This window comes from Lolium perenne, chromosome 5 (assembly GCF_019359855.2).
Source record: "Lolium perenne isolate Kyuss_39 chromosome 5, Kyuss_2.0, whole genome shotgun sequence".
Taxonomy (NCBI): Eukaryota; Viridiplantae; Streptophyta; class Magnoliopsida; order Poales; family Poaceae; genus Lolium; species Lolium perenne.
Window position 1 is genome coordinate 162,234,046 of NC_067248.2, and position 16,983 is coordinate 162,251,028.

Genomic DNA, 16,983 nt, shown 5'->3' on the forward strand with positions numbered 1-16,983 from the left:
GGCCAAGTGCTGCAGATCGGGTACATGTGGCTTTGTCCCCCAATATGTATGGGTCCCGGTGTCGTTTCCTATTCGACGGTACCTCGAAGGAGGGATCCTCACGAGGGGGAGAAGAAGTAGGGGCCATCGGGTGGAGAGTCCTCGGGATGGCGGTACGCGATTTACCCGGCTTCAGAACAACTGCACGACGACAGGGCCTACTGCTGCTTGTCTGGAATTATCTGGGCGTTTTCGCGTTGTTACAATGAGTTGTGGTTCTGCCTTTAGGGCTCCCAAGATCCGGCATATAAAGGCGCTAGGATCTAGGGTTTACACGGAGAGTCCTAACCAGAATACAAGTCGCCTAACTACGGAATATTACATTCCCGTGCACGTCAAGGATCTGCCTTCCCTTATACGCCGTACTAGATCCGGCTACCCCTGATGGGCCAGGCCGGATCCGACTTCTAGAGTTGGTCGATGGATCCGGCTCCTCGTTCCTGGGCTGGACTACATCCATCTTGATCTACAACAACTGGGCCGCCCGATGGGTCGTACGCTGATATGCGTGAGGCACACGTCCATTGGGAACCCCAAGAGGAAGGTGTGATGCGTACAGCAGCAAGTTTCCCTCAGTAAGAAACCAAGGTTATCGAACCAGTAGGAGTCAAGAAGCACGTGAAGGTTGATGGTGGCGGAGTGTAGTGCGGCGCAACACCAGGGATTCCGGCGCCAACGTGGAACCTGCACAACACAATCAAAGTACTTTGCCCCAACTTAACAGTGAGGTTGTCAATATCACCGGCTTGCTGTAACAAAGGATTAGATGTATAGTGTGGAAGATGATGTTTGCGAAGAACAGTAAAAACAAGTATTGCAGTAGATTGTATTCGATGTAAAAGAATGGACCGGGGTCCACAGTTCACTAGTGGTGTCTCTCCAATAAGAAATAGCATGTTGGGTGAACAAATTACAGTTGGGCAATTGACAAATAAAGAGGGCATAACAATGCACATACATGTCATGATGAGTAGTGTGAAATTCAATTGGGCATTACGACAAAGTACATAGACCGCTATCCAGCATGCATCTATGCCTAAAAAGTCCACCTTCAGGTTAGCATCCGCACCCCTTCCAGTATTAAGTTGCAAACAACAGACAATTGCATTAAGTATGGTGTGTAATGTAATAAACACAAATATCCTTAGACAAAGCATTGATGTTTTATCCCTAGTGGCAATAGCACATCCACAACCTTAGAACTTTCTGTCACTGTCCCAGATTAAATGGAGGCATGAACCCACTATCGAGCATAAATACTCCCTCTTGGAGTTACAAGTATCAACTTGGCCAGAGCCTCTACTAGCAACGGAGAGCATGCAAGATCATAAACAACACATAGAAGATAGATTGATAATCAACATAACATAGTATTCCATATTCATCGGATCCCAACAAACACAACATGTAGTATTACAAATAGATGATCTTGATCATGTTAGGCAGCTCACAAGATCGAACAATGATAGCACATGAGGAGAAGACAACCATCTAGCTACCGCTATGGACCCATAGTCCAGGGGTGAACTACTCACACATCAATCCGGAGGCGATCATGGTGATGAAGAGTCCTCCGGGAGATGATTCCCCTCTCCGGCGAAGGTGAGATCGGAGAGGGAGGATTGGAGGGTGGTAGTCAGAGAGAAACGAGTAGGATGGGAGGAAACCAGGGAAAACAGCGTCGGATCCCACCCTGTAAGGATGCCGCCGCTGCTACCGATGGCGTCGACGGTGGCGAAAGCAGACAACCGCGAGGGGAGGAAGGAGGCAGCGCAAAGAGGATCGACAGAGGACAGTTTCGTCTCCTGGATGCAGAGCACAGAAGGAGAGGCGGTCGAGATAGCATCACGAACGACAGGTCTCTTCTTCAGGCAACCGAGCCCCTGAGTGTTCCACGACTCGATTTTAATGTCACGAAAAGCACTAACCATTACACTGACAGGCACCAAGAGAGACACGGGGATTACAGAGGAGAGCATAGCGGCTAAAATTGAAAATAAAACGGAGGGCACGCAGGCCAGACGAACAGAAAAAACTGAAAAGGGAGGACTGAGACGCGACGAGGCGGAGGGGAGAGGCGGATATAATGTGGAGGCGCTGTGGGGGGCGCCTACGACGATCGTTCCGACGATAGCCGGAGCAAGGGCTGCTACACATCGTCACCTGCGCGCACCGATGGGACGGAGGCACAGATGGTGGCGGCGAGGGCTGCGACCGCACGTTTGCGCAGGGGCTTGGCGTGCGCCGTCATGACCCCGTGCTTGGTGACTTGCTTCTGCAGGGCAGCAGTGCAAGAGCCAAGAGCATCCTTGAGCCCGCGCAGCTTCATGGCGCGCACCTCGACGGGTTCGTAGTGCGCCGGTTCTTTGAGGGCGAGGCGAGAGCTGCGCTTCCCGGCGACTGGGGGCACGGCAGGAGCGTCGACAGGAGGAGCGGGTGGCTCAGACTCCAGCTCCGTGATCACCACTCCACGGCGTCTAGTGAAAGCGAGGGGCGGGCCAGAGCTCAGGGAGCTTTCCGCGCTTTCCGAGCCGAGGAGCGAGGACCAGGAGATGGTGAGCATCGACGAGGACGAACTGGACGGAGGCGAGGAGGGTCCGATGGCCGGCGAGCTGGCCACGCTGTCCAGCATAGCCAGCAGCGCGGCGTGGGCGTCGAGGGCGTCGTCACGGCCGCCCATCCCAGGGTCTCCACGCGAGTCGTCATCTGCCAGCGGCGCAGGTGGGAGGCGCGCAGGGACCAAAGGAAGGGCCCAGAGGCGGCGATGGAAAAGAGGTGGCGGAGGCGGCCGGAAGAACGGGACGTACTCGCCGTCGCTGTTGTAGGATTCGCGCACGCGCCAAGTGCGCACCTTGCGCAGGGTGATCAGGCGCGATCCCCACGGGGCACGAGTGAGCAGCACCTCCGAGGGAACGAAACGCTCATGCTTGAGGCGAACGACGGCGCGCACGGCGGCGTAGTCCGCGCCAGAGAGGAACGCCGCGTCCACCTCGAGGGTCTCTCCAAAGCAGCTGAAAGAGGCGGCCACGTTGAGGTGGCTCAGGTGCTCGACGGGGACCCGCCGCGCCAACACCAGCGCCACCCATTGCATGTCCGCAGGGATGCGGTCAGCTTCTTCCTCGCGAACGAGGCGGAAGGTGGCGCCGTCCAGATGGAAAGGATGGTGCAGCATGGCCAGCTCACGGTCCTCCTCAGATTGGAATTTGGCGTAGAGGTCGCCAATGGAGGACCCCACCCCGGTGACGTAGAGACCTGGCAGCTCCAGGAACATAGCCTCGGCGAAGGCAGAAGATGGGGAGGAAAAGGGAGGCAGCCCTTCGATGTACACCACCACCATGCGGCGCGCGGCTTCCATGTCGCCGGGCGGCATGAAAACCTCGAGCAGCGGCGGGACGGAGTCATCGTCGGACTCTACCTCCTCCTCATCATCTCCAAGCGGCCCGGTCGAAGGAATGGCCGCGGCAGTAGGCTGGAGCATGGGGACGTCCCGCAGCAAGGGGGGAGAGGAAGGGGGCTGCGAGGACTCGCCAACCTCGAAGAGGACACCGCGACGACGCAGCGGAGAGGAGGAGCGTGCACGGCGAGAGCACGAGGAGAACGGCAGAGGGGAGGGCAGCGCGGAGGGATAGGGCGTTGGACGACGGCGAGGAGCCGCCGCAGCAGGGGGATGCGTAGTGGTGGTGGGAACGAAGGTGGGCTGGGGGAACGGCATGGTGCAGTCGCGCAGACGGTGCCCGGAGCGGCCGCAGCCACGGCAGCGGATAGGATCGCGGCAGGCGCGGACCTGGTGGAGAACAGAGAGGCAGCGGAAGCACCCGTCTAAGCTCAGGTTGAGGTTTTTGAACGGGGCGCGCGGTGTGGCAGGGGAAGAAGCAGGAGAGCTCCGAGCGGCCTCCAAATAGGAGCGCGGACGCGGCGTGGCAGTGGCATTGAACGCGGCGGGGGCAGCTGGAGCCGGAGAAACGGGAGCGTTGGGCTCGAGGCCGGCATGGGCAGGCCGCGGAACGCCGGCGTAGGGAGGTAGGGGTGCAGGGCACGCGGTATCCTTGAAGGAGGAGGAGACTCCTGACGGGACGTCGATCGAAGGGATGGAGGCTTCGTTGTTTTGGGCGGGAGGCAGGGACAATAAACCCTTCCCACCAAACCCTACTGAGGACGCGGGAAGGCGAGACCAGACAGGGGCGGGGCGACGCCTGCGTTTTGACCCAACGCCGCTGACCGGTGGGCCACGACCTGGGTTAGCAACCGCCAGCGTGGCCAACGCCAGAGAGCCATGGAACCCAAGGTTGAAGCGGGCGCAATGCTTGCGGCCAACAAGCAAGAGGAAGGCGGCGACGGCGGGAGATGCGACGACGACGTGGAAGACGTCGGCAGCAGCAGCGGAGGCGGAGAGGGTGTCGGTGGCTCCACAGAAGAAGAAGGAGAGGATTCTCCCCATCGATTCCTCGGTGAAACACGGCGACAAGAACGGGGTGGAGACCCAGATCTCGCCGGACACGACGGGGACGGTGGGCGAGAATGATAAGAGGGAGGAGAAGCGCGAGGAGACGTAGCGCTGGAAGACCTCACCTGGAAACACACGCGCGGCGATGCTGCTGTGCGACCTGACGACGTCGCCGCCCCGCGGCAGGGAACCTTCCGAGGAGCAGCAGCCAAGACACGGCACGGCGGGCTGGTGGGCAAGGGCAACAGTGGTCTGGGTGGGGTTGTTCGTGGGGTGGCGGGGCTGGGAAGGGCTGTGGCCGCCGGCCGCCGGAGTGGCGTCGGGCGGGACGCCCGCGTCGCCTAACGCGTCGCGGGAGCTCATTCACCTATCTCACCTCATGTCGACTTAGTTTCCAGCCTGCCGACGGATGGTGACAAGGAGTATGGCCACCCGATCTACGCCTACTTCCTCGCCTGGCCACCAGCGGCATTCCTTGCTCCAGCGCAACGACTTCCCGGCCTTTGATTCATTGGTAAAGCCTCGCTCCGCTTGTCTCTTCTGTTCTTTCCTCTCCATATGCATGATGTCATTCTTGTTCATCCAATTGTTGCTTGGTCATGCACTTAATTTCCCGGAAAAAGTCCAATTTAAACCTTGAACTTGTAAGCATTAGATAAATCGAACCCCAAACTTGCAATCCCGGTAATCAGTACACTGAATTTTGTAATCCCAGCCTATTTTAGACCCTACATCCGTTTGGCACACCGGGAACACTGCAATCCTAGGCGGAATAATATGCTATCTCACTGACAACTCTGAACTCGGATCCGCATGTCATTTGTCCTCTTCATTGCTTTCCTCTTATTCCTAACTGCTTCCACAACGACAAAGGCAGCCACGACGGGCGTGCTCCTAATCCTAACTGCAAGCTTGCTCGCTGCCTCGGGCTGGTGTGTAGATGTGCGTTTGCTGCCGCCGCCTGCTTGCCTGCTATTGTGAGCTCGCTGCCACCGTGCTCCTGCGCTGCTGTTGGCCAGCTGCCGTCGCATGCTTGCCGCAGCACGTCACCTTGGCCACCGGCGCACCGAGCGTGCATACTGGGCACAAACAGCACCAGCAGTCAACGTTTTACCGTGCCGCCGTCCTCCGCTCGGCGAGCACTGCATCGCGCGCGTCCCAGGATTTGGAAGGTAGCAGCACTCCCCCACTGATTCGGTCCGGCCGGCTCCTACGACCTCTCCGGCTGCGGCGGCCCTCCATTGCCGAGGAGGCCCGTGCACCTTCACTAGCGCCATTTTGCCGGCTACCGAGCGCTCCTTCGCGGCGGTGCGCGACCAGAAAATGCGGTAGCGCTCCCCATCCCCCGCTCAGATCGACGGCCATGTCAGCATACATTTGGATGGGGCGGGATTGGGAGGGGAGAAATTGATTGAGGACTAGAGTCCGGAGGTAGATGAGACATATGACAAGTGGGCCAGCTTAGTCATTGAGTGTAATAAAAATAATTGTTTGGAATTTTTTCCTACAACGCAGGAACCCGGCCTAGGGTCCAAAATAGACCGGGATTTCAAAGTTTGGTGTGCTGATTTCGGGGAATGCAAGTTTGGGGTTCTAGTTAGCTAAGGCCTACAAGTTCAAGGTTTAAATTGGACTTTTTCCTAATTTCCCAGACAATTTCCCTTGACTAATCTGTTTTTTTTTTCAGTGCATTAGATTAAATGGAGCAGGCTACGTACGTAGTAGCGTTTGTGGCACATGTGTTTCCATTTGTTCTACTAGGATATATATACAAGTTATCAGGATTTCATCTTGCAATATAGCTTGGGTACTGAATTATTGGGGTCAAAGTGGTAAGGTATGTAAAAGCAAGCATTCCAAAATACATGTCTGTTTGACAAGTTCTGGTCACACATTCTTTCTCCATTCCTGTAGGTTTGAGATGTAACATGCTGGTATTTTCTCTACTTGGTCCATAGTTTCTAGCTACTCGGCATATACTGGTATGTCATATTTCACATCCACAGCTTCCACAATTACAACCATCAACTTTGATGGCACCTAGCTTGGCCCCTTCAAAGTGACTGTCGTTGGCTACTACCATCGCTTCCACAATATGATTATAGGCTGCCTCCAGAATTCCAAAATGCAGGGCTGATTGCGACTACTACGTTATTTCAAAAACAGGGGTGATTTGCTGTTCACTTAATGGAAGTTAAAAAAAATTACACATAGCCGATTTGAAGGTTAAATTCGTTCATGTGTGTAATGATTGTATGTTTGTAACTGGAATCTTAGCTCTGGCTACTTTTGTACAATAGTACCTGTGCTTGCATTTAGTAACTTCACATGAGAATTTCCGGGCAGATACCTGTAAAAAATGGGATTGGTGAATTGTAGGAGGTGGAGTGTGTGGCGAGCAAGATTGGTGAATTGTAGGAGGTGGTGCCGCGATGCGGCCCGCGCCGCCCGGCTTTGCTATCCCCGACAACTTCTCGTCGTCTTGTCCTTACTTGGCTCATGGGAAGATGTTGCAAGTGCCTAGTCCATGGTCACCGTAGTGCCGTTTGCAATGATCCCTTCATGTGCTCTCGATATCTTGAGAACGGTCATCGGGCACATTACTGTTGTCATGCTTGGCGTCCTCAGCTTGTTGCCCCCCGCCGATGTGCCTTTGGCCTCAGTTAGATCTCAGCGTTCGCGTCGGGTGGTGGATGTGGCAATCTCAACAAGGACCTTGCCTCTAAAGGTTTATTCCGGCGACTCAACTGCTTCCTGTTGGTGTCTCGTCTTCCTATCTAGCGAGGCGCAGGTGTCCATGCAAACGATGGCGGGTTTCGATATGCAGAGAAGATCCCGAGGGCATTTTTTTTGGTTGTAGTTCATGGACTTCTTTATAATAATGGAACAACTGTAATGTCATTTTCCTTAATATATTCCAGTATGCCTTTCAAAAGAAAACAGATTTATCTAGAATTCAAAATCAGAATGAATAATCCCTCTGCCAGTAATTGTTTTCTTTTGATGCCCCTAGTGAAGGAATTTTGGAATATTGTAGAAATTCAGGAAATTTCATTTATACCGAGTTTCTGCCAAACAGAGAGTGTTCGCATCAGTCAGATGCAGAGGGTAGGGTGACCCTCCTTTTTCAGATTAAAAAAAAGCTAATCAGAAAGCCCCCACATACCGATTATGGTACGACCATACGTACATGCTAAGCTAGGTTCAATCTCTTTGTCACGGAAACGTAGCTGCAGTTATGACAAAGTTAAACAGAGCTAGTACAATCAAGCAAGAGCATGTACAGCTTCTGCTTGTGTATCATTGTTTATTATGATTTGTTTTTAAGTGATCCAGCAACTCGCTGATGATAAACAAATGCAAAGTGCATATACACCATGAGCCAGATTAAAATGCTGGAGAGACTGGGTAGTAAAAGTTTAGAATGAAAACCCCAGTTTCATGCTAAAGAAACCCTTCCAATTTAAACAGCTCATCTAACCTACATCAGTGGTTTGCAGTTTAAAATATTGTTTGCTTACCTAATAGTCTGCAGAAGACAGGCTAAATGCAATGAAGAATCAAGCTATGTCACCAGGTTTGTAGAACACTCCTTGTACTACCCAAATTCACGATGCTGCACTATGGCTTGGTATACAGATTCAAGCGATTAATTTGACCATCATAAGTCACCAAACACTCAAATTACCAAGGCACGACAGAACAACACTAGATTCAAAATCAGATAAATATTACTGAATAAGAGGAAAACCATGGCTTGTCCAAATTCAGCACAATTTGACAGAACATCTTGCCAAATATCATCTTGTCCAAAGGATGCTTGGATAACATCGCATCAATAAACTGCATAGATAGTCTCATATTGCACACACCACAGAATGCTGTGCAGTTTGAAAGGGAGATGGCAGCACGTAAGTAGTGACTAGATGGAGGATGCATGCACGCTGACTCCAAACAAAAGTTGCGCCAATGCGTTGCAAGTCACCACCCTAAATCATAAGAATGACAGAATTGTCAACAACCGAATTTGCAGCGAATCAAACAAACATAATTTTATATTAGCAAACAAGAAGAACCACTAGTAAAAAAATTAAACGGAGTTGTAACAGAACATTAAGCTTATGGGTATGTTGTTTGGAACTGAAAACGGGATAAATGATCAGTATCTACATGGAAATAATTTATTTTATCACCTCAGTATATGAAAGATTGTAACAATTCAACTGTACTAAGATCTATTGAGTATGATCACAAGCAAATTAAAGTATATCAGCTATCTCCTAAACTGAAAGTAAATAACTTCACAAAAATGACTCCATTGATTTATTTTATAGAGTGAACATTACAATTTCATTTATCAATAATGATACAATGAACAACACATATATAGTCATATGCATATTTGACACCAATTATATCCTTTCTAGTAAAATCTCTTTGATCTTCTAAATGACCAAATTCTGCAAAATGCCGAGACACAGTTGTGCCCATATGTGGCAGTGTGAAACTCAACGTGAGTAATAAAGACTGCACTACCCAAGCCACTACCACAAACATAAATATCTAGGAGAAAAAACACATTAAGGTACAAACTAAATGGTATGGCTCACGATGCTGATTTCTTTAGGCATAAGATTCAGAAAGACTAGGTACAGGTCTAGTGGCAAAGTGGCAAGAAGCCTGTAGCCCACTGAATTCCCAGCATAACAATGGCTCAGCATTTTAGATTTCCATATCAAACAGAGTAAGCGAACTCAAACCCAATTGACAGAACTGTAATGCCAAAACAAACATTACGACCCATAAGCCATATAATTACGGGATAAACATTATGCTAGCCCTGGTGACAGAATTACTTATCAAGTAGTACCACTTTGAGGATTTCAGAGCATAAAATTTTGATTGTCACCCATTATTGCCACTTTGAGCAGATTCAGTTCAGTATCATGCAGGATGAACTCCCTATAACCCAACAAATCCCTGGAACCTTATTCGCTGTGATACAATTGTGCTTCCTATTGAAAGGCTAATGCACCTACTTGTGGTACTATGCAGATGCAACAAGCTTGTCGAGGCAAGAACAGCACTTGAAAAGAAATGATATGAGCAGAATATAGTACGAGAGCAAAATAACATTGGTGAACAAAAAAAAAGGAGATCGAGGAAGGTGGTCTTACATACAAGTAGTAAGTGGATTCAGTAGTGATCGGGAGCAAGGAAGGCGGGCGGCCATGCGAGAAAGTAGGCGAAGATGGGGTGTCCGTAATCCATGCCGGTTTCCGTGGACAGACGCTCGAGCTTGCCCGTATCAAGATGGAAGGAGAAGCGGCCGTAGCCCGTGGTTCTGATGAAAACCTTGCCGGAGCGGGCGGCGTCCATGTCGCTGGGCCAGACGCTGAGGGTCCTGAACATGGGGTGATTGGGCAGGCCAGGCATCATGTCGCAGAGCACGCGCTAGTTGACGATTTTCCTCTCCAGAAGCCAGCCCCTGTCGCTCCACCTGGTCTGCCCGCGCACCCAGAGCTGCAGCTGGCTCTCGGCGTCGGTCACGATGCAGAGCCGCCCATCTTCCGGCGTCTCGCCGATGCGGTACTTGGCGCAGCCCAGCGCGTCCGGCGCACGCAGGTAGGAGAACTTGAGCGTGGACGGGTCTAGCACGAGCACGCGCCAGGAGTTGCAGATGTGCCAGTAGATCTTCCCGGCGGCGTGCACGCCGCGTTTCTCGAACAGCCAGGGGTCGAATTCGACGAGGACATCCTCGTCCCGCGGGAGCGCGCGCCAGTGGCAGTCACCGTCGTCGACGGACGCGACCCAGGCCCGCGGGTGCCCGTCGTCGATGGCGAAGCAGATGGCCTCGAAGCAGAGCTTGCTGGGGTGCGCGCGGGAGAGGAGCGCGGAGCCGATGTAGTACCTGGAGGTGCGCCAAATGCGGTCGTCGGGCACCGTGTCGCGCGGGGGCGGCGGGAGGAGCACGCGGCGGCGGGTGGCCGGGTCGAGGACGAGGAAGCGGGGGAGGATGCCCTTGGGGAGTTTGACGGCCGGTTCGAGGAGGAGGAGGCCTTGGTGGGAGTCGTAGAGCTGGAAGCCTAGGTTCAAAACTTTTGGGAAGATGCTGAGCGTCTCCCGGGGGATTAGAATTTCCAGCCCCCGGGTCCAGGAGGCGACACGTGTCCCTAAACATGGTCAACGAACGACCCACTCCGCGTTGGCACCTCTTCTTCTCTCTCCCCAGGAAAACTCTGGCCCTTGTCGACCCATGCCCTACCGCCCTTCTCTAACCCAATCATCGCCAGAGAAGGTGCTCGCCGGAGAAGACGTTGTCGCCGGAAAAGTCGTCGTCGCCGGAGAAGACACCGTTGCCTACGTAGCAAAGTTGGACACCCCTGGTAGCAGCGCCTACCACCGCTGATAGCAGAGTGCTCCACCGCTAGCAACAAAATGGCATATTAGCCGGAGAAGACCCTCACCGCTCGTAGCAAAGGCGTCGACCACCGGTAGCAAAAGACGGACGCCTGTTGTAGCAAGGCCACCCGGCTCTTGTAGCAACTAGAGCCACCGCCGGTAGCAAGGCCAGCTTCCCCCTTGTAGCAAAGCCTGGCATCCATGGTAGCAAGGCCCAGCACCACATGTAGCAAGTCCTCCTCCCCTTGTAGCAAGGCATCCCGCCGCTCGCAGAAGCGCCGCCCACCGCCGGTAGCAAGGCCGGCCGCCTGTTGTAGCAAAGCCTGGCCGCCCTTGTAGCAAGTCCCGCCTCCCCTTGTAGCAAGCTCCAGCCGACCCTTGTAGCAGCAGCCATGTCCGCACCATTAGCGTCGCCGGGCGCCGCCGGGACCTTGGGCGGCGTGGAACTCAGAGAAGCAGCGGTGTTGGCCTCAGAGGGCTGCACGTGGAAGGGGTTAGGGGAGCCGGCGACTACGCGCAGGGGAGGCTTGTCGTGGATGTCGTCGAGGACGCGGCGGCTGCAGGAGGAAGAGCTCGGGGGAGGTGGCGGCCACGCACAGGGGATGGTTGCCGTGGGCACCTACGAGGACGCGGCGCGGCGGCTGCAGGAGGAGGAGCTAGGGGGAGGCGGCGGCCACGCACATGGGAGGCTTGCCGTGGGTGCCGATAAGAACGCGGCGCGGTGGCTGCGGGAGGAGGAGGTCGGGGGAGGCGGCGGCCGTGTGCAGGGATGACGAAAGCACGGCGCGGCGGCGGAGCGAGGCGGCGTGGCTGGGGCTCTGCGGCGGAGCGCGATGCGTGGATTTTTCGGTCTCCATGGACTGATAGTGCTGCGAGAGAGAACGCGAGGAGATAAGATCGTGGTGGAGGCCCACCCATGACGTGTTGTGTTGGGACACTAGCACGTGCATCTGCGATGATGCTGATCGACGGCCACGGAACCGGAGGATGCGGCGCGCGTTATCCCCCGGGGGGATTGAATCATTTTCCAACTTTTATTCGGGTGGGGGCGATCGCCATTATTTGGTCGCTATGGCTATGTAGAAATGACAAGATTTTCCATGATATTAACTCTTCATGTTTGCAGGTTATCTACCGGTCCACCGCTTTGCTCCGTTCGTAGTCTTTGCTTCAACGTATAGAGAACCGCGACCTCTTTATGGAGGTATCTACACGATTGGAGAATGTGGCGAAGGATATTTTTTCCCAACATGGATGGTGGCGTAATCTACGGATAGAGCCTTCTGCGCTCTAGGCACTCTCTTTATTTTCGGTGTTATCAGTTTTTCATGTAATGGTGTGATACTATGTGTGAGTGTGGCTGTGTGCATCATATTATGCAGAGGCCGGGTGTAATAGTTTTTCTAAAGTAATGAAAGCGCCCTTTATCGAAAAAAGAGCTGGAAGTTGGAGGCGCCCTTTATCCAAAATCGCCAATTGTGACTTGCCGATCCTCAAGGGTGGGGACTTCAACCTTATCAGAGCGGCGGAAGATAAGAACAACGATAATATCAACTGGACCCTTATTGATCTCTTCAACGACAGCATTGCGTCTTGGGCCCTAAGAGAAATCCCGCGCACTGGGGCGCGTTTCACTTGGTCCAACCGTCAGATTAATCCTGTCCGCTCTGCTCTGGACCGTGTCTTTGTCTCTGCATCCTTTGAAGCTATTTTCCCTCTTTGCTCTCTTGCTGCCGAGACCTGCCTTGGTTCTGATCACACGCCTCTCGTTTTTGACACCGGGGAGGGCTTCCCCATTCGGTCTAATCGATTCTTCTTTGAGTCCAGCTGGTTCGAGCGCCCCAATTTTGTCCCACTTGTCCAGTTTACATGGGCCAGGCTGCTGTCCAAGGTGGGCGGCCGAGACATCATTGACTGGTGGTCGTTCATGTCGTCGGGCCTACGACAGTACTTGAGGGGATGGAATCAGAACCTTGGTAGGGACACCAAGGCAACAAAGAACGCGCTCCTCACTCAGATTGCTCAGCTTGATGTGCTGGCGGACTCCTCTGGTTTGGACGAAGACGCCTGGGCATCTAGATATCACCTCGAGGAGCAACTGCTGCATATATATAAGACTGAAGAGGAACACTGGAGGCAGCGAGGCAGGGTCAGGCGGGCCCTGCAGGGAGATGCAAACACAGCCTATTTTCACGCAGTTGCCAACGGCAGAAGAAGGAAATGCAATATCTCAGCGCTAGTCACGGACAGCGGGACGGTCACGGACCCGAAGCTCATCCAACAGCATGTTTATGACTTCTACAGAAGCCTGCTTGGCTCGTCTGCTGCAAGGATGTGCGGGTTGGCACCAGATACCTGGGATAGGTATAGTCGGGTCTCAGAGGAGGAGAATGTGAATCTGGCTCTCACATTCTCTGAGACTGAGCTTGATACCATCGTTAAGGACATGAAGACAGATACCGCCCCGGGCCCGAACGGTTTCCCGGTTGTCTTCTTCAAGAGATTCTGGCCGCAGGTCAAGCTGGGTATTTTGCACATCCTCAATGACTTTGTGCTGGGGCGCATTGACATTTCTAGGCTCAACTTTGGAATTCTTTCGCTTATTCCGAAAGTGCCCGGCGCGGATCAAATCACACAATACAGACCTATTGCACTGATCAATGTAATCTTTAAGATCGTTTCCAAGGCTTACGCATCTAGGTTGGATCCAATTGCGCATAGGATCCTTTCTCCCAATCAAACTGCCTTTGTCAAAGGTAGAAATATCCTCGACGGTCCGTTGACGCTGCTAGAAATCATTCACGATTTGAGACAAAGAAAGCATAATGGGGTGCTTCTCAAGTTGGACTTTGAAAAAGCATACGACAGAGTGAACTGGGACTTCTTGGGGGAAGTTCTTCGTTGCAAAGGTTTTGACGAAGGATACATCCATAGGATCTTACAACTTGTGTCTGGGGGACAGACTGCCATCTCTATCAACGGTGAAGTGGGGCCGTTTTTCAGAAATAGGAGAGGGGTTCGCCAGGGAGACCCCCTTTCACCGCTGCTTTTCAACTTCATTGGTGAGGCCCTGTCTGGTATTCTTTCTGCGGCTTCCAAAGCCGGACACATTCACGGTCTCGTTCCACACCTGTTGCCCGGGGGAGTCTCCCATCTTCAGTATGCAGACGACACGCTTATCCTCATTCAAGGTTCGGATGAGGATATTGCCAACCTTAAATTTCTGCTGATGTGCTTTGAGGATATGTCGGGGCTCAAGATCAATTATCACAAAAGCGAGGTGTTTGTGCTGGGTCAGCGATTCGAAGAGCGGACTTCAATTGCTAACAAGCTTAACTGCAAACTTGGCTCCTTCCCCTTCATTTATCTGGGCCTCCCTATCTCTGACAGAAAGCTAACCCTAGAGCAGTGGCTCTTTCTTGTGCGGAAACTCGCCGTTAAAATCGAACCTTGGTTGGGAAGGCTGATGTCGTCAGGGGGACGACTTATCCTCTCTAACGCATGCCTAGACAATCTCCCGATGTTTGCGATGGGCCTGTTCCTCCTCCATGATGGGATTCATGCGAGGTTTGACTCTCATCGTTCTAAGTTTTTTTGGGAAGGAGCGGGACCGAAGAGGAAGTACCACCTGGTGAACTGGCCAACTGTTTGTAGACCCAAGGAATATGGAGGGCTAGGGTTACTCAATACCAAAAAGATGAATGTGGCACTGATGTTGAAGTGGATTTGGAGATTGTACCAGGAAGAGGACACGATCTGGGCTCGCATCATCCGTGCTAAGTATGTGGACGCCTCCAACTTGTTTGCGGGATCAGGTCATGGAGGCTCCCCCTTCTGGAAAAGTCTTCACAAAATCAAGAGCCTCTTTAAGGTTGGAGCTAAGCACAAGGTGCGGAATGGCAATAGAACTAGCTTCTGGAAGGACTGGTGGTGGGGAAGGGGCCCCCTACTGGAGTCCTTTCCTTTGTTATTTGCCATCTGTGACAATCAAGATATTTCGGTCGCTGATGCGTTGTCTCAAGACAATCTGCAAGTCCGTTTTCGCCGTTCTCTTGACCCGGAGGGTGTGCGGCAGTGGGAAGATCTCCAAAGAAGTTTGGCTGCGGTGACTCTCACCACGGGTCAAGACAAGATCTCTTGGCACCTGGAACAAAACGGATCATTCTCAGTGAGATCCATGTATGCTATGCTGTCGAAGGGCACGACGGTGGCTCATTTCAAAGACCTGTGGGAAGCCTCGGTTCCGCTAAAAATCAAAATTTTCTCCTGGCAGTTAGCCCTGGATAAGCTGCCCTCGGCACTGCAGATCCTTACTCGACATGGTCCGTCAAACGGCCTATGTGCCCTGTGTGGTGCGCCGGAGGATGTTAGCCATATCTTTTTCTCCTGTTCTTTGGCGATCTTCGCGTGGTCAGTCATGCGCCAGCTGCTCGGGTGCAACTGGCGCCCCGCTAACTTTGCCCAGTTCCATGATATCTTGTCCAGCTTCTCGGGTTACCCCAGAAAGCTGTTGTGGATCCTTTTTCTTGCCCAGTCTTGGGCGCTGTGGAATGTGCGCAATAAACTTGCTATTGAAAAGAAAATTATTGCTAACCCAGCTGACATCGTTTACAAAATCATCATTTTTTTGCAGCTGTGGAGCCTAAAATGCAAGTCAAGAGAAAAGGAGGGCTTAAACTGGATGGTGCGCGAGCTAAGGGAGCTGTACGCATCTCTCAGGCCAGCGACGTCATGATGGAGTAGCCCGTGCCATGGTGGGGTGCCTGGGACGGCCTGGAATGCATGAAGTCCTTCTCCTTTTTATGTTATGCCTGTGTCTGTCTCCATGAATCTTGTTTAGAAACTCTATGATTATGTGTGCGTTGGCGAAGCTGTGATGCCCAGCAGTATGTATCTAAACCTTGCTACCTTGTTGGCTTTATTAATTTAAAGTCGGGCAAATCTTTGCCTATTATCTAAAAAAGTTGGAGGCGTCCGGGGCGAAGTCGAAGGAGAGGCGCGGGATGGAGGCGTCGAGGGGGTCGAACATGGCGTCGTAGCAGGTTCGATCGGAGTCCTTGGTGGGGTGGAAGAAGTAGCCGAGGAGCGGGGCTGCGCGGGGGCAGCAACGGGAGGCCACGCGGCGCCAGCGGTGGCAGGCGAGGGCGGCACGGAGGAGGTCAGCCGCGGGGAGACGGCGGAGGATGTCGCGGAGGTCGTCGTTGTCGAGGACATCGATGGTCGCCGCCATCTTGGGCTCCGCCGGCGGCCCCAGGAGGTAGACGAAGGTGGAGTTTTGGTTTTGCGTCTGAAATCTGGGACTGGAGAGGCTTCTGGACGGAGTGTGATTTTTATCTAACGTTTGGTTCAGGCCTTGTGGTGCGCTCTGGGCCAACATTTTTCGAATTTTGAAATGGTGGTGTTGTTTGGTGTGAACTCCTTTCCTAGTTCCCGTACAGTCTTCACGACTGCAAAATCATCCAGAAATGCTCCGCAAAATAACTTGCTGCTTCTGCAAAATAGTACATTTTTTTTTTGGAGCAACCGGCAGGAGTACTGCTTTTTCATTAAGAAGAGGGAAATTTGGTCAGTTTATAAGGAAAACTGACCGAAAACCGTACAACCCAAACGCCACACACCGGCCCCGAGGCCGCGCACCACACGAGCCGACGACACTCCCGCCCTAGCAAGAAGTGGCAACACTCAAAACAGAAAGCTCCCGAAGCCGCCGCTTTGACGTCCACACCGGTCCCGAGACCGCGCACACCGGCGAGAACAGGAAAACACGCAAACACAACACACCGGCCCCGAGACCGCGCACGTTACGTGCCGACGACACTTCAGCCCAAGCTAGAAGGGGCGACACTCAAAGAAAGGAGAGTTCCAGAGCCGCCGCTCCGGCGTCCACACCGGTCCCGAGACCGCGCACCAGCCTGGCCGGCGAGGCAGATACCACACAAAGCATGCCAAAACTTGCCTAGCGGAGTACCAGACCTCCAAGGCATCGCCCCCAAGGGAAGACGACGATGGCGCCGCCGATGCCCGCTCTAGCGAAAGCCAAAGCTCAGGTTTTCACCCGGAGAGTCTGAGGCTTCACTCGACAAGGGAGGTCAAGGAAC

The 16,983-nt window shown here is 53.1% G+C and overlaps 1 pseudogene; it reads right to left on the reverse strand.

Annotated features, from left to right (window-relative positions):
* Positions 1 to 8,192: 8,192 nt before the first annotated feature.
* On the reverse strand, positions 8,193 to 16,172 carry LOC127300438 (uncharacterized; annotated as a pseudogene).
* Positions 16,173 to 16,983: the final 811 nt, after the last annotated feature.